Raw genomic sequence first — 5,922 nt, forward strand, 5'->3', positions numbered from 1 at the left:
TACAGGCCCATGGGAGCAGTTCCCGCATACGCCGCAACGAACATCGCCGGCGCTGCGGAAACGTGTCTCTCTCATACTGCCACTGGTGAACGAAAACAACAATCAGCTAGTACTTCTGCTGAAATGAACGGGTAGCACATCTTCCGTCAGCTACCGCGAACGCGTTTCTCGTTAACGCAGACCAAACGGCCCTTTTTAGGACCACACATGTACGCCACGACTTTGTCAAGACATTGTAAATAATTGTAAATACCTTGTACATATCATACAACTCTGCGTCGCCTCTTTTTTCTTTGTACCGAGCCGTCCTACTAGCGCATGTGAGCAGTAGAGGTCAGCGATTTTTTTCTTTTAGCGACTATTTAAGAAAAGGATAACGTGGCTTTAGCGTTCATCGTATTTGGATAAACGATATTGCAAAAATTCCTTAATATCGAAAGTTATTGTTCATTATAATTATCGTGTTGTAATTATTGTCAATTATATTGTAAAATGTATATATATATATATATATATATATATATATATATATATATAGGGTGTACCAGAGATAGCGCTGGGGTCGACACGTACATATTCCTCATGAAAAAATAAATCGAAAATGTTAATAGCAAAATCTTAAGGCATCAATAGTTTTCAAACGGTGAGCATTTGAAAATAACCAAATGAAATTCGCACCGTCAGGAACGGCGCAACTAAGCGGCCGTGCAAACGTTTTGACGGACGTATCGTTCACCGGCACGGTACCAAACGAGTATTGCAAAGTTTCGTGAAATTTCTATATTAACTACTGTCATATTCTTAAGTTGAGTCCGATTTAATTGATGAGAAGTAATGTCAATTGCAAATTCAATAAATAAATAAATTTATAAATAAAATTAATATTAATTAAATCCAAACAAATAAAAACATCAATTGACAGATATTTGCAAAACTTTTTTTCTGTCACAAGCAACATTAGAAAAAAAATTTATATTTAAAATATGCATTTGATATAAATAAATATTTAGAAAATGAAACGAACGAAATTCTGATAGGAGAGAAAAGGGAAGGAATACAGTGAAGAAATCAAAGTTAGCAAGTAATAAGCTGTATTATTATTGAAAATTACATTTTGGACAACGTTTCGTAATTTTTATAATAGATGTTCAAAATGGCCACCGCCCATTTCAACACAAAGCTGAGCACGCCTGATAAAATTTTCTTTCGATCGTTGATTTCAAGCGTAATCGCTTGCAATCGCTTCATGGATGCGGTCATTCAATTCCTGGATGGTGTTAATAGGTATATGATATACGTATTCCTTTATTGTTCCCCACAAAAAGAAGTCAAGCGGAGTTAGATCTGGTGACCTCGTTGGCCAATCCACATATCAGGATATTTTATATTTAAAATTTCCCGTGTGCACCTTGCATTGTGTGGAGGTGCTCCGTCATGTTAGTACCACATCTCGTCGTCCTTCTAATGGTATATCCTCAAATAAGGCAGGCAATTCTCCGGAAAGGAAATTATTGAAAGTTATGTCATCAACTTTCGCAGGAAGTTAGAATGGTCCAATCTGCATGTGTTGTTGTTCTAATGCTTTGAAATATACTAATAATTGATTACTGTGGAATATTTAAAAAATTATTTAACATTATACACAAAATGTGGAAATGTAAACGCGATTATAAAATAATTATAATACTTTTAGAAATCGGTTAAATAATTTTCTAGACAAACATAACATTAATTACAAATAATTTCGTCCAGATGCTAAATTAAATATGGCAACAATAAACGGTTTGAACTCCCAAGTTTAAAAAAATGAAATTGTAACAATTTCAAAATGTCAATACGTTCAATATTTTAAACTCTGAAATGAAATGATAATTTAATACCTTTGAACGGCATTTTACCAACAAACTATCTCGATTCTCATGTAACTAAAATTGTAATTGGAAATTTGGGGATAATGTCAATTTTAAAATAAAATAAGGATGTATTCAAATATTTTTGAAAATGAAATACAAAAATTCAAATCATTAACAGCAAGTAAACATGCATTGTAACATTATTTTAAAGACGTCAGAATATTCGAAGTATGTAATTTATTGTATCCAATGCTTCAATTTCTAATATGTAGTATAACAAAGTAAAACATAAAATTACATTTTTAAAAATTACATTATTATTATTAAAAATAATACCACAAATTTCTTGTATATACCAGCTCACAGATTAATGCTGAATTTGTGTTGATAGCTTCTTATATTCTTGTTATACATGTGTGGATTTTCATCTGCATAGAAATGGAAATTATGCACATTAAAAATCCCTTCTCTCGTAAGTGATACATCGATGAACAAGATGTTTTTTTTCACAAAATGCGTATCTTCTCTACATAGTTTTAATATCTATGTACAAAAATTTGCTCTAGTAGCATAATCTAAATAAGGTATTAAATTTTGCATACGTGAAAAATGATCATGACGCATGCATCTTATTATCTTTATTTTTTTTATTAAAATTCACTGAGTTGTCATGTTTGACAAGTTAAATATCTTGGCGACATTTCGGATGTTCTTCGTTGGATCATTTTCGATTGCTTCAAGTACAGGTTTTTCAGTTGCTATAGTTCTAACAGGACGTCAGCATTCATAAAAATAAGAGGACAATATATTAATATTATAGCGTTTCAACACCATTCTCTCTAACATTTGTAATTAACATTTGTATATTATGTTATCGCTGATGATGGTCCAAATAATGGGACCGAAACATTCGAATTTTTTGTATCAAAGATATATTTGTTCATAATTTGTTCACAATATATCGACGTACCGAAAACAGCGTTTGACTCTATATAGCCGTTAATTTGTACTTAATTAATTATTGTAATTTGTATTTAACATAAGGAGTCTTTAATTTAATTAATTTTGATTATTGTTATTCAAATACACATATAATTTCAATAATTAAATAAAAATATATTTGGCCTGTAATATGTGTTTATTAACAATGTCACTTATTTAAAAAACAAATTATGAAAAAAGAAAAAAAGAATTGATCATGGGATCTCTACATGCGTCGTCTACAATGGGCAGTAGTAGTAGCGGATGAAGCAGTAAGACGTTGGAGTAAGTTGGTTTTTCGGTATTATGAGCGTAGAGTAAGTTCGTAAGCGAAATGGTTGAAATCCATTTCTTTACGTCTACTCTCTTACTCTCAACCATGTGTGAACCAATGAGAATTCAGTAACAACAAAAAATGCGCGCAAGAAGCTGATGCCGTTTTTGCATGCTATAATCTAAATTTCGAGTATGTCGGACGAAATTTGATTTGGCTCTAGACGTGATTTTAAAATAAGGAATAACCGAGAATTAATTGCCGTGGTGCGATGTAATCGAGTTTTGTATGATAAAACCGAAAAATTATATGCCAACGTCAATGTGAAAATCGAAGTATGGAGACAAATTGGTGCAATCTCACTCACCCGCTAGAAGGTTAGTTTATTTCGATTAAGTATTGTGAAATATTGACAAAGTTTTGACAATGATTTGATGTTATAATAAAAGCTGAGTTCCATTGTTTATTTGTAGTTGTATTTCTGAATGCACTCATTAAGTTATAACATTAATTTTATAATATGATCTATTTGTCAGGTTTTGCTGCTGAAAAAAGATTTTACACTTTGAGACAACTTTGGAAAAGAGCGCAGGAAAGTTATTCAGTCTATGCTAAGGTTTGAAGCTGGAGCGAATCAGCATGTGCATCAACCAACTTGGTTATACAATGATCTCAGATTTTTGGAGGACATTATTAAACCGAAAAAGTAAATGTGGTCTGGAAAGTTCTATATGACAAATGGTAATAACGTTATTAATGATTGTAATATGATTACAGAACTATATCGAATTATAAATCAAAAGCTTCTGTAAAGTCTTTTGAAGAAAATGCAGAAACAATCATTCGCCCTTATTGATATTGACATGTAAGGACTTAAAAAATATATAATATCAGATCTTTCTATAGTTTGGTAGACATAATTTTAGTCATTCTTTACATCAAAGATTACTGATACGCATACTAACTAGCAACTTTCTAATTCTATTATAAATTGTTACATCTTCAGATACTGATGAGACTTCCACAGATACATCTGAGGGCTCTATTATAATAGTTCCTACAACATCAATTATAACACCATTTTCTGTCACATCACTGCCTATATCATCAGTTATAATATCATCTTCTGCAACATCATTTTCTGCAATATCACTTTCTGCAACACTATCTCCTGTATCATCACCTTCTACAACTCCACCCACTACAACACCTGTTATCTGTGAATCTAAAAGTAATATTAAATATAATGCAGTTGCACAGATGCAAAAAGTTATATCAAACATGAACACCAAGTGCAAAGTGCCATCACCTGATTCTTTTGCAATCAAGAGATGGCAGGAGAGAGACATTCTTAATAAGTGTTTAATTGAATAGACTAAGGGAAGAAATTGGCCAAAAAGATTGATGAATCAATCGTGGCTTCATCATTCAGCACCAAGTACTTGTCGTACAGCAGAGATGCGCAACACATCTCTTAATATTCAGCCCATGCTGAATGCCAGAGTTTTTCATTAAATAAAGTTTCTAAACATGCGTAGCTTCAATGTCTTATTGTCTATTACAATATATCAATGATTTTTGTAAAACATAAATGAACAGGCCCATTGAAACAAGTAATTTATAGCAATTTCGACTGGGAACACTGATGTACACTGTTGTATATAAAATCCGTTACACATCGTTTTAATTTGGATAAAAATAAAACGCAAATATTTCCAATTAAAAATATTTTACTTAACAGCACATATTAATAATTTTATGATTTAATATGTTTTTATACTTATGTCAAAGACGCATCGTTATGACAATTTGTGTACGACGGCTTCAATATGCATCAATGCATATTAATGTGTTTTAACTGTCCTAGTCGCAATCGCTATTAGATCGCTTTGATACGAGTCTGTTCAAAAACTATCGCGAATTTTGTGTTTTTTCAAAAATTATTTATTTATTCATGAATATCTATTTTGTCCCCTTCAAAGTAATCCCCATCAGATATTATACACTTGTGCCAACGTTTTTTTCAATCCTCGAAGCACTTCAAAAAATCATTTTTTGTGATCTTGTTCAGCTCCTCCTTCGATGCCGTCTTTATCTCCTCAATCGTAGCGTAGCGTCGTCCTTTCATGGGCCTCTTCAGTTTCGGGAACAAGAAAAAGTCACAGGGGGCCAGATCTGGGGAATACGGTGGCTGCGGCATCATTAGTGTGTTGTTTTTGGCCAAAAATTCGCGCACAAGCAACGATGTGTAAGCAGGGGCGTTATCATGGTGCAAAAGCCAATTTTTGTTCTTCCACAAATCCGGACGTTTCTGGCGGATTGCTTCGCGCAAATTGCGCATAACTTGCAGGTAATATTCCTTATTGACCATTCTACCCTGTGGCAAGAACTCATGATGCATCACGCCCTTGCAATCGAAGAAAACTGTAAGCAAAACCTTCACATTCGACCGAACTTGGCGCGCTTTTTTCGGTCTTGGCTCGTGCGGCAGCTTCCATTGGGATGATTGAGCTTTGATTCCACGTCATAACCATAAACCCATGATTCGTCACCAGTTATGATCTTCTGAAGCACATTTGGGTCGTCGCGGACAGAGTCCAACAGCTCCTTAGCAATGTTAATGCGATGCTGTTTTTGATCGAAATTGAGCAATTTTGGTACGAATTTCGCGACCCGTCTCATGACCAAATCATTGGTAAAAATCGAATGGCATGAGCCAATCGATATGTTTAGGTCCTCAGCAACTTCTCTAACGGTGATTCGACGATTGGCCAATACTATTTTCTTCACTTCATCAATGTTTTCGTCTGTTGA

At 33.5% G+C, this 5,922-nt stretch overlaps 2 pseudogenes; one reads left to right on the forward strand and one right to left on the reverse strand.

The window, feature by feature from the left end:
* Positions 1-1,135: 1,135 nt before the first annotated feature.
* Positions 1,136-3,215, reverse strand: LOC147906911 (uncharacterized; annotated as a pseudogene).
* Positions 3,216-3,633: 418 nt separating this feature from the next.
* LOC147906912 (uncharacterized) lies at positions 3,634-4,732 on the forward strand (annotated as a pseudogene).
* The last annotated feature ends 1,190 nt before the right edge of the window (positions 4,733-5,922 follow it).

This window comes from Acromyrmex echinatior, chromosome 17, assembly GCF_024713525.1.
Source record: "Acromyrmex echinatior isolate Ae372 chromosome 17, ASM2471352v2, whole genome shotgun sequence".
NCBI lineage: Eukaryota > Metazoa > Arthropoda > Insecta > Hymenoptera > Formicidae > Acromyrmex > Acromyrmex echinatior.